The sequence below is a fragment of the Stegodyphus dumicola genome, chromosome 8, assembly GCF_044657685.1.
Source record: "Stegodyphus dumicola isolate Sdum_Otavi_A_Nest chromosome 8, ASM4465768v1".
NCBI classification, from domain to species: domain Eukaryota; kingdom Metazoa; phylum Arthropoda; class Arachnida; order Araneae; family Eresidae; genus Stegodyphus; species Stegodyphus dumicola.
This window is the reverse complement of record NC_140775.1, coordinates 71,248,958-71,261,571: the sequence shown is the minus strand read 5'-3', so window position 1 is coordinate 71,261,571 and position 12,614 is coordinate 71,248,958. Positions and strand designations below refer to the sequence as shown.

General features: G+C 30.2%; 1 protein-coding gene across 1 annotated transcript in view; it reads left to right on the top strand.

Moving 5' to 3' along the window:
• Positions 1-4,072: 4,072 nt before the first annotated feature.
• The window catches only part of LOC118192109 (transcriptional repressor p66-beta-like), a 132,236-nt gene continuing 123,694 nt past the window's right edge, over positions 4,073-12,614 (top strand). Inside the window, exon 1 of the mRNA XM_085821988.1 lies at positions 4,073-4,894. The gene's annotated coding sequence lies outside the window, so the exon portion shown is untranslated. The remainder of the gene's footprint in view (positions 4,895-12,614) is intronic.

Here is a 12,614-nt window from a genome sequence, read left to right as displayed (position 1 = left end):
TCCATTTCGTTCATAAAGGTATCAGATTATTTTACTATAAGTCTTCTTAAATTAAAAAATACCCTATCTTGATATCAGCTTATAATTGAATATCCAGTCAATTTTTAGATGAAATTCTCTAAATATTCATGAAAATTTATTATAACTAAAATTTAACATTTCTAAAATAACGATTTTGTAAAAGGCATTCCTCTTTATGCTATTATGGTGCAACGGTTCAGCATATATAGCAAGTTATTGGAAGGTCATGTTTATGATTCTAGGCAAGAACGCTGTGAATTTTTATTGGAAGAATCATAGCATTTGTTTCACTTTCTATGAATCGTCGCTTCAAGATTCCCTTTCAATTGCAATCGATTCATTTCCAAAAAATTAATTTTAAAATAAAAAACAACGATTTTTTTTTAAAGATAAGATATTAGAAACAGAATGGTAGTTACAGATTTTAATCTAAGGTAAATCTGAGCATCGCGTACATTAAATATTTCGTGAAAGCATTTTTCTCACTAATCGTAAATTTTAGATTTTCTCCTCTCTCATTTCAATCCCGCGAACGGGCTGGCTGCATGGGCGTTTTCGTGGTTTTCCCCATGTGTAACGAGTATACGAGACAGTTTCCCTTAGAAAGTCCTCCATAAAGGCATCCCTCCCCTTAGGCAGATAGCCCTCGTGTGCTTTGCCATAATTAAATACACCAACACCAACACCTCTCTCATTTCTTAACTTAGGTAAATTCTCGGCATTATTCTGATTAGACCAATGCTGGCATAAAATGTATACGAATGTTTTGCAAAAAAATCGTCTCATTTACAGTAAGCTTCCGAGAAACTAGAAAAAAACTTCTAGCTAAATTCTTTCTAAGGTATATCATGTATGGAAAGCTTCTAAAGTTATTGAAATATTGCGTGAACGTGAATCACATGATTTTTCGAAAAATCACTTAATGAGTTTCTTCATTTTTCAGGAAAACGTGGAAGGTTTATAAAAAAATCGTTGATTGTTATCTTTCGCCTTTAGTTTTCTATGATTTGGAACGTAAATGGCTTTTAAAACATGCCTTTTAAATTTTAAAATATATCTGTGAGAGAATGTCGAAGCTGTTTTTGAGATCACTCATTATAGCGACCATACCATTACAAACAAGAATCCAAAAAGTTTCCAACTCATGAAAGTATATTAAACCAATAATCTAAATGGCGATCATTCGTTATAACGTGTTCTTTTCTCATGGCGGGAAGAATTGTTATGAAAGGAATATACTGTATAACTGCATATTACAAAACAATTTTAAAATTATTTACATAAATTATTAATTACCTCAATGATATCAAGCAAAATTTCATTAGGAGTTAAAAAAGCTTTGTTGTTAGATAAAGAACTTAAATATTTTTTTCTTACAAATGGTATATACAAAAATTAATATTGAAATTAAATGTACATAAAAAAAGTTGCAAACTAGTCATATCCTCTGAAAGCTGAGTAGAGGGGAAGAACTCATAAGAGGCAAAAGTAGGACTTTTAAATAAAAAGAACATAAGAAGAGGAATTTAAAATTTATTTAAAAATTATATTCAGTATTAAGCCTCTACAATCGGAGCTATGTAAATAATTTAATTACTAATTAAACTTTTGAACCAAAAACGGGTGTGTAGTCAACAATATTCAGGTGGATGAATAGATCACCTATCCTTAGATAAAGTTAACATATTTCTTTTCGTTTTCTCGAAAACATTTTACACGGGGCGGTAATACAAAAAAACTTTGCCATTTAAGGGTATTTGTTCTTGACGCCCTTCGTTTTTGTCACCCTTATCACTAGTTCTCTTCCGGATATTTAGAACTTGCTTTTAAAATAAGCCTGGTTTCTAGTTTTCTAGTTTGCCACCAGTGCAGATTATCACTGTTATCATTAATGAGTCTTTATCACTAATGACTTGAAAATGCTTGTCTTGCAGGGAATATTTAGAAACAAAGATATGCAGCCCTGTTACCCTTTATACTCAAATTTATTTTCATATGATAAAATTTCTTTTTTCTTTTTTTAATGACTTTATAAACCAACCAATTTCTTTTTCTAAATTTAAAGTTTTTTTTTTTTTTTTTTTTTTTTTTGACGTTTAAAAATTTTGACAGCCCTAAATTCTAATAAATTTTGTTGCTTGATGATTACCTAAATTCTAATAAATTTTATTTCTTGATGATTACCTAAATTCTAAATATTTTGCTGCTCGTTGATTACCTAAATTCTAATAATTTTGCCTTTCTTGGATTTTGTCGCTTTGTGCCAGTCGCAGGAAACTCTGGCGTGCTTTTTTGTATATATTACCTTCCACATAGAGAACAAAATCTATCAGCCAGGGAAACCAGGTTTGCAAGATTCTCTCTATATATTCTTGTTTTTAATTTTACTTAAACGATATTATCCTTTTTTTAATATCTCGATATTTTCTGTTTATACCATTCTACGTTCATAAGCGAAATTTAGAAACAGATAAGTTTTTAAAAATTGTTCTTAGCCGGTTTATTAAAACAAAGATTTAAATACATTTTGTTTTTGAGTTGATTATATTATTTTAAGTTACAGATAAGATTATTTTTATTTAAGAAGAGAAGCGAAATATTTGAATGGTTATTAAAATTTAAAAAATTTTCATTTAAAAGCAAATTTAACATTTTTTAACGATAACTTCTCTTTTGAGGTGTTCTTCAGACTGCAAGTTTTTAAATGTTTCATTTCATTGCTTTTTTTGGAACTTTTCTTGCATGTGAACACAATAAATTACAATTACATACTGGTAGTTCGGAATTCTTAAAGTGTACTACTTTCTCACTTCATTCTCGCATTAAGTTCCCGTTTTAATGGGGGGGGGGGATAATAATAATAAAGACTTTGTTTTTCCTTTTGCCATTGTATGATTTTAAATAACACCTCATCTACAGTTTATATTATTCATCATATTTGAGAATTAAATTTTGCCACCTTTATATGCTTTTATAAGTACTGGGTATATTCCGGATAGTTAATACATTTTAGCTTCCCACTACAAATTTTGATACTTATCATGTAAAAATATAAGGGCATGATTTATAAATTCATATAAAGTTAAAAATAAATGCGAACTTTTTTATTTCCAGTTGGCAGTTTAGATATTTTCGAACTTTTTGCTTGGGAATAAATTTTTTCTGCATCCAGTCATATTGCGCATAAAATTGTAATATAATACATTAAGTACCATTTGTATACGAATAGACATAACATTTTGTCCACATGGATCTTATGCATCCACATGAATACAAACTGATTATGGTCTAAAAAACAGATATAAATGTAATATTATATTTTATAAATATATTACATGACATTAAGCAACATTTATGACATATTACAAAAAAGAATAATAGAGTCAAAAACAACAACTTTTTTTTTAATACGGTGGCGCTTAAAATGCGATTATACATTATTTATTTCACGATATGATTACGTATTATTGGTAAATATGGCATTTAACATTTACGATAACCTATAAGAAATTCCTGTACTTTCTGACTATGATTCATTTTTATGATATGAAATACCATGATTAGATAACTTTGTGACATGGTCGCATTGCTGATAAGCAATAAGAAGCAAAAGTTGCAATTGAATAGTTTAACTATTCACTTACTAGATCCTCACATTTTTTTAATTAGGAAATGTTATTTTATGAGTGCAGAAATAAATAAATAACTCTTAGCATAAAAATTGTCCAGAGCGAAATATGACAGTTAGCTGAGACAGAGAGAGTGAGAGAGAAAGAAAACTAAGAGTTTTTAATCACTTGTAACAATTTTTTAAATCAGTCCAAATGAAAAGAAAAGTAATTATGCCCATCATCAAGAAACCCTCCCAGATTTTAGCTTTATCCATTAGATACAAATTACCGAACGTAAAAGTGCCAGAATTTTCTTCATTAAATAAATAAAAGTATTAATAATAATAAAAGAAATGAATTCAATAAGTCTGCATCAGCATCTCTGCACAATAATGCGCCTTTCCGTTCCTCCTTCTCATCTAAGGCGCAAGGTACGGGCGCGCAGAGACACTATACCCCTGGGGGAGTAGCGAGCAGAGACTGCTTGAATGACGTCTTTGTCATTAATCAGTTAGTACCAAATGGCCGAGTGCTCACACCATCGGTGTATATACCTCTGAATGTCTGTGGACGACCGATTCCGCTGCGATCCGCCGGTTACCATGCCAACAGCGCTACACCACCGCTGCCGCATAGCATGATTACCCGGTATTACTACGAACGGAATACCATAGTATATTCCAGTCAGCGAACCCCCCTTACCTCATCCAATCATCGAAAGCAAAGATGTTTACAATAAACAATTGTTTACTTCGCCCGTGCTACTTTTAGCGAAAACCCCGTGCACACCGAATCGTGTGTGTGTGTATGTGTGTGCGTGTGACGAGACGAAGTAGAGAGGGAGAAAGAGGGAACGCCATGTTGTATAAAATTGTTTGAGTTAGTCTGATGTGACGAGAGGGCCGAAGTCAGCTGATACGGAAGTAAACAATTTCGGATTTTCGATTTTCCATCGGGTGTGAAAATGTATTGGAATCGTAACATTTAGATCTTTTACAAAAAAGGATTATGTGTTTTTTAAAATCGCCGATCAATTCGCAAGAATATCGCCAACTCGATCGGAAGACTCTTGTGTAATTAGTCCCCAGTGCATAATCGAGCTGTGGCGGTAGCAGCTCGAGTTCGGAGAGAAAAACAAGCGGAGACACAAAACGTCGCGATTGTTACCTGACCTTCGCTCAGCTTTCCTTGGCTTTTTTTCTCAAATCATCAACGCTGGGCTATCATACAGTCTTCAGAGAAGAAATAGGATATTTCAGAAGGTAAGCGATCGCTCTTATTTTCTTATCTCGAGAAATCATAACGATACTGGCCGCGAAAGGTGAGGGAAGCCAGTAGTAGAAGTCAGCCGTTTGCTAATGTGGCGCCAGCAGCGATAGCTATTCTACGTCCCGTGGCGATTTTTACTATGGCGGTTGCGCGAGCACTGATCCTAACCCTAGCAGCTGAATGTAGTATGGTGACGTTCAATGTTTGGCGAATGGGAGCTCTGCTAGACGGAAACTACCCTACACAGTGCTTCGTTTGATGGACAGCTAGACTAAAAACTTCTTAACACACATTATTTGAACTGCCGCTTTCAGTTTCAATTTAGTTTTAATGCTTCCGCAGTGATTAAAATCTTTATTTCATAACGCCAGAACTGCAGAGAGTTGGCTGAATGAATCAAAATAAAATCATGACCATTTAGATTAATTTTTCTCAGTGTTACACTTATATTAACTTCACTAAATTATGAATATCTTCCTATGAATACAAATAAATTAAAAAATTTGAACAATAAACTTTAAAAAAATATCATACTTCACTGATTTCCATATGCAACAAATACTTGTATGTAATGTTGGGAGATTTATAGCGTCGTTATCAGTATGTAGTTATTAATTAGTGTAAAAAATATTTGATAAAACAAAATGAGGCATATTGTTTTAAAATTATTGAAAACTATTTAAAATATAGTGTGTTAATGATATGGGATTAAGTGTCGTAATGCGTAAGAAAAACTGACTTTACATTATGATTAGTAAGATTAATTAAGAATTTTGTATGTACATTTTTAGTTATTGTTTCAGCTGTGAATTTTATGTTAGTGTTCGATCAATTAATACCTTGTTATATATGGACACGAAATTTATCCATTCGTATTTGTACTAGGCCTAAACCTGAATCTTAAGTAATTGCCATCTTTCTTTGATCCACTCTATGGCTTATTTTTTTTCTTTTGTTATATACGCCTTAAAATACGATTTCTTTTTTCCGTATGATTGATTCGCTTTCCTAAATTTTACAGTGTATTTACAAATGCTATACAAAACATCTGATATTGTTGCGTTTATTGATGTATGGATAAAATTAAATTTTACTCCGCGAAGTTGTAATAGCTATTCCAACGCGAGTTTTTACTGTTTATTTTTTTAATCGTAATACTATATTTATATTGAAGTTCATATGATTTACTGAGAGACATTTAAATCGATTGGCATTTTAATCCTCGTTTAATACATGATCTAAGGTTATTTCTAAGCTTACGAAAGTGGAGAAAGGTTATTGCCTTAATTGACCACGTATCGTTAACAGATCTGTTCGTAATTTTCCGTTATCTTTCAACAAGAAATAATAATGCCTAAATCATGGGTTCCAAATGATGAATTAAGGAATGAATAGTACGAATTATGTATTTTAAAAAAATAGGCTCAAATATTAAAACACATGAGTGAAAATAACCATATTATTCGGTATTGGTAATAGTTTCTATTAATGATAATTGATTATTATTCCAGATAAATGTTAAAGATTTCTCCAGTTAAAATTAAATAATTGAGTAATATTAGTTTGTTGAGAAAGAAAAATTGTTAATATTTGATATCTTTATGGAAAAATTAAATAGAACTTGTATTAAATTCCTGCTGTTTGTTTACAAAGAATGTATTATATAATTATCATATTTTTTATGTTAATGTAATTTTTAGTTTAATTTATGAAAATTATGGCTTTATGAATTAAAAATATAGCTGTTGCCTTTATTAAATAATTAAAAATTGTTAAAAAAAGAATCTGAGATTAATAGCATGTTGACAAGTATTTTTTTATTACTTAAATTGGGATATAAACTCATTTCAATTATATAACTCTGAAACTATATCAAGTGTACTTATTACTACTAAAGTTTTGTGGCTTTTCATAAATATACATATTTGTAGTTTACAAATTTTTTAAAATTTATGCTAAATTATGTCCAGTTTTAAAGAAGTACTATTATTAAAATTGTCCCGTACATAAAAATAAAATTAAAAAGAAAGTTCACTAATTCACTAATACATAGCGAGCTTCTTGAATTAGAATTCTTAAGTAATTTGTGCATTTTAATTCATCAAATGTAAATTTTTTTTGGTACTTTTCAATTATGCACCTGTTATGCATTTTATCTTGTGTATGCGTAATGGAAAAGTACATGTGCCACCTATAAACTATTTTTATAACTAGAAATTATATAGAATTAAAAAAAAAAAAAAATCTACCAAAATGCATGGCAGGTATCTCCCTCCCCCATCTTTAATTTTTCAAATTAATTTTTTTAAGGTGAAAAAGTGTCATGTGTAACAATCTTCTATGAGAATTCCATGGACATTATTACATTACCTTCACTGTGTGATTACAGAGGTTATTAAATTATCCCACCCCTTTTTCTTTTGTGAGATTCATTCTGAAGAGTTAGTTATTATTATTTGCAAAATGTGTTTTCTGTAATCTTATCCTATAATTTCAGTTACTGAGCATTAGAAAGATATGTATGCATTCTTTCTTAAATTTACCTCTGCAGTTTTTTATTTTTCATTTATTTTTTAAACCCCAGTATTCTACTAATAGGCAAAGATTTTATTCTGATTTGTTATCATTTGTTTCAAATAAAAAATATTAAAGTTTTTCTAAAATAAGCTTTTATTTAAAACTCATAAAATAATTAACTAACTAAAGGGAGAAAAGTCATTCATCATACAGTTTAATGGGAACAAGATATTAAATAATTCTGTTTAAGAAATTCATCTAAAGTTCTAAATCAGGAATAATAAAGTGTGAAGAACCTTTTATAAATTAGTAAAGGGCTCTAGTGTAGAATTTGGTGCCCCTTCGATTAGCGACAATTTTTTTGTAAAATTTTGGCGATGAAATCTTATTTCTGGTTACCATGATAGTGTAACTTTGCTTCAGCCCCCTGAATTTTTTAAAATAAAAATAGATTGATGTGTATATGGACAAATTTAAACAGTGCACAATGCCTAGTTTGTTCAATTCTGGGATTTTTTTTAAGTAAAAACAGATCGATGTGTACATGGGCACAGAGTTATGTAATTCTTTGACTTTTTATTTTGGTTTTGTGTAGAGGCCATCTTGAAATTATGTCTTCCTGGCACCGATCTTGGCGTCAAAAAAGAATCGCCAAAAAACAAGGGGCACCCAATCGTAAACTTCTACCTAGTAAAGAGAGTGGTTTATACTTTTGACAACATAATTAGGTTTAATCTTAGTATCCGGTGCACGCGGGATTTGGCTACTTTTGGTGACTTTTATGATGAGCAGTAAAAACGGGACATATTTGATGAGTAGTAAACTAGTATTCAAAGAATATAGTATATAGTTATACATAGTATATGCTATGTATATCGTGATAGTATATACATAGACGTTTTATGGGTCATTTTTGGTGTTGGCAATAATTTTCAAAATCGTGCCAAGGCTGCACCGTATACTAGGATTTTACCGATAATTAAATTAATAGGATTAGTTTTTAGCTGTCCATGCATTTTGCATAATTTACAAGAATTTTGTAAAGAGGCTTATTTAATCAGTTGTTCCCATTAAACTGTAGAACCTATTTTTCTTCTTTTAGTTCATTTATTATTTATGAGTTTTAAATAAAAGCTCATTTTATAAAATCTTTTTTATCTTTTTAATTTCACTGACATGTTCAATCATAGTATTCAATTGAAAAATCTTTTTTTTTTCCCAATGACTAATCATTGTTTTACTTCCAACAATTGTGTTATGTCAGATGCTGTAAAATACAGCAGTTTTGCCAGAAAATTGAAATTACACTAAAAATGTCATAAAATCTTCATTTAAAGTATTTTTGCTTCAATCTATCTGATTGTGCAGATACAGTCAAAAGTCGTTAATTCAGACACCCATAATCCGGAATAATCTATAATCTGGACCTCAAAGCTTCAAACTTTCTGCGCATGCGTCGTAAGGCCTTTACGGCTGAGAATATGCTTGTGCGCGTGCGCAAAATACGTTTACGAGTGCGCGTTTAATGTATAACGGACGGTATAAGCTAAGCTAAAATTAGTTAATTATCTATTTCAGTTAATGTTGCAGATTGCGTTGTTCCTTAATCTTCGAATTGGATCTGGCTTATTATTTTTTGCAGACTGTTAGAGCAATTTTATAAAAGTAAGCTTGAACTTTCGATTATGTCAAATAGAATTTCTGATATATATTTATTAATATGTAAATGATCTACAAAGCGAAAGTATGTTTCGAAATTCATTAAACAAAAAGTGGAATTGCTGCAAAAAAATGGATAAAGGCATATCCTTTGTTTATCTAAACTTTAACTTTTGTTTTTCTAAACTCTGTTTATCTTTAACACCGTGGCGCGCAATGAGTTGGAAGTTGATCTGTCAGCACTATCCTTATCTTCAGGGCAGATTTTTTTATTTTATTTGGCTTATAATTCCTTATTAAATGTAGTATTTCATCTCGATGTACTCCATCTTTGATATGATTTAAATCAAATTCCTCGTCATTATAATTCGCTTCCGATAGCGAAGAAAGTGACAGAGGTTATTGAAAACGAAAAAATTTCAATTGACAAATTAGTCGGTATTCTCGACACAGCAATTATAGGACTTGAACAGCGGAACTTTGTAACTGAACAAGAAATTATGTCTGTTTAAGGAATTAAAGAGAATGTATTATCACATAAAAAATGAAGCAACTTAAACAACTTACATTGAAAGAAATGTTTAATAAAGTAAACAAATAAATATTAAGCATTTTTTTTTTTTTTTTTTTTTTTTTTTGTAAATTTTGATACCCTTTAGATCATAGTTGTTCTTTATTTCATAAATTACGGTTTCATATTTTTAATTTTATAATTTCTGCATGCCATCTTACCAGATTTAAACTGATGATCTATAATCCGGAAAAATCGATAATCCGGAATTGCCGAAGTCCCGACGAGTCCGGATTAACGACTTTTGACTGTATTAAAATTCTGAAAGTTTGAATTAGTTTGCTAAATGAAGATATGTGAAAAAATTATTTCAGTATTAAATTTTTAAAGAATTTAAATCGAATTTTAAAAAATTGCTTAATTATGTTGTATTGTCATTCACAAACAGTCCCTATGCAAAATTTGAACTTGGTATCTTATCAGGAAGGTTTTTAAAAATTGATGTCAAACTTTCAATTTTATCATTGTAATTCATCAATATGAGCAATTTAAAAAAATTTTTATGGTAACCGCCTACCTTTGTTGATTAGATTTGGGGTAAACTTGGACAACCAAAAGTGGTAGTACTTTACTTTTGATGAATTTCAGTGATTTGGGAATTAGGATCCCCACAACATGCTTTAACTATTTTGGAATGATAAGAGTGTGTCTATGTGTCACTATTTTTTCATCTACAGTATTCAAAGGCTCCTAAAACTTATGTTTTCTGTATGTTAGCTTTCTACATTCACATGTTCAGAGAGAGTAAAGAGTTCATTAGATTTTGGGTTAAATTGGGCAGATAGAAGTGATACTTTAACTATATATAACATGGAGGTAAGAATAAAAGAAGGGACCAACCCTGCACTGCTCCCAGCCTTTGGTCCCCAGATGGGGTGTTTTTTTTGTTTAGAAAGAGCTTTCTTCACAGTGCTTTGATAGTATTTCCACTCACAACAGTTGCATACAAATCAGAAAGTGGGACACTTCCACATGTAAGAAACATTCATTGTTAGATGAATAATAGAAATTTGTATAGTTTAGTGAAATCACATCTTGGTTATTTTTTGGTAATTTGCAAAAGCGATTTTGCAGAACTTTTAAAATTGTGTACGTCTTTTGATACCCTTGATAGAGTATTCACTACTTTTATTTTCTAAACACAAAAATGTTTTAAATAAAATACATTTTTTTATCATCCATATACTATTATTTTATTTAACTGAAAAATAATCACTTTGGGTTAACTAAAAAATGAAAAAAATAGAGTTCTGTCTTTCTTTAAAATTTTATTTAGCAATATGTTTAATTGATGACCAAATGTAATTCAAAATTATGAATGAAAAATCTTTGTTGTTCAATACATATATTTGAGTAGTGGTCTGCTATTTTTGAAAGAGTTTCAAGATGTGAGAAAAGCATCATCAGTGTTATTAATGGGCCCACCAGCGGCCGAGTGGTAAAAGTCGCGACTCGAACCCATCTGCGGCGAATGGGCTGGTGGCATGGGTGTTTTCCATGCTTTTCCCCATGTGGATCATGGATACGAGCCAGTTTCCCTTAAAAAGACTTTCACAGGTCATCCCTCCCTTTCTGTGTAGTGCCTAAGGGTGGAGTATGTAATAAGTAAAAAAAATACTATTAATCAGTATATCAGTATACTTTGCATATTGATATCTTCTGGATTACCTCACAGTATGAAAATTTCAGGTATTTGTGAATTTAGATCAGCTTGTTGTTTTAACTATTTTAAAAATTGAAGCAATATTATGTAGAGTAAGGCAATCAAGATTATGATCTGATGATGGTGAGGTTAAAGTTTAAATATGAAATGGGTAGTTATTATTTATTATATTATCAGAGAACTATTAAACTCGGTAAAATCGCTAAAAGAGGTATTGGATGTTCTGCCAAAATATATTTACTAGAAAATTTGAATTTGATAATGAATGTATCCTAAAACGTGTTTTATGTCAAAAGTTTGAAACTTGAACGCTTGTAAATATAAAATTATCCATGTTACAATATTTATAATTAGGCACATAGGTCAGGTTAAATTTTTATCAAGTAGAGTAAGGCATGCAAGGACTGTCTGCCTAAAGGGAGAAAATGCCATTGTGGAGGAATTTCGAAGGAAAACTGACTTAGAGTGGGTATTAAAAATAATGCATGTAATTTTCATTCAAATTATATTTCTACATATTTCTTATGTAAAAAATTTTCGTCTATTCTAAATTATTGCAAATTACTTTACTCAAAAAGGGTAGTGAATGCTTGAAAATCAAAGATTTGCACACGCCGAAAATGTTAAATATATATGGCTATTTATGCATATGCTTGCAAAAAGCATGTATCTGCCTTTAACAAAATACATAAATAGAAATGAAGGATTTATTCATGCATAAACTCCTGTGAAAGTTACTTTGAAGAAATCTAGTTATTAAATATATCTAGATTTATAATGAATGATTATAAATATTATTTAAATATATCGTAAACTTAACATTTAATTGTAAACATAAACTGAAATTGCGTTGACAAATATGTTTATAAAACTATTTAAGCAAGAATTGTTCGTTCTATAAAGCATTCTGTTAACACTAGAATTACCGCATTTCTTGCATACCTAGAACTACAGGAGTGGGTCTTAGCTGACCCATGGACTTCAGTGATGTTATTTTTAATTTGTATGGGAAATACATACAGAAAATAAAGTGTTTCATAACTAATGCAAGGATTTTGCAATGGTTTATAAAATTTAGCTTCTAGAATGTTATATAATATGAAATTTAGTTAATAGCACCATCAAAGAAAATTAAAAATTTTTAATTTCAGAATGGATGCTTTAAGATTTTGGCAGCCTGTATAAAATGAAATGCAAGAAATTTTTTTAAATAACATACATTTTAATTAATTTAAAATTCATAATGTTCCTTCTGATTAATAAAATCACAATGAAAATTAAATATCCATGACACATTATACTT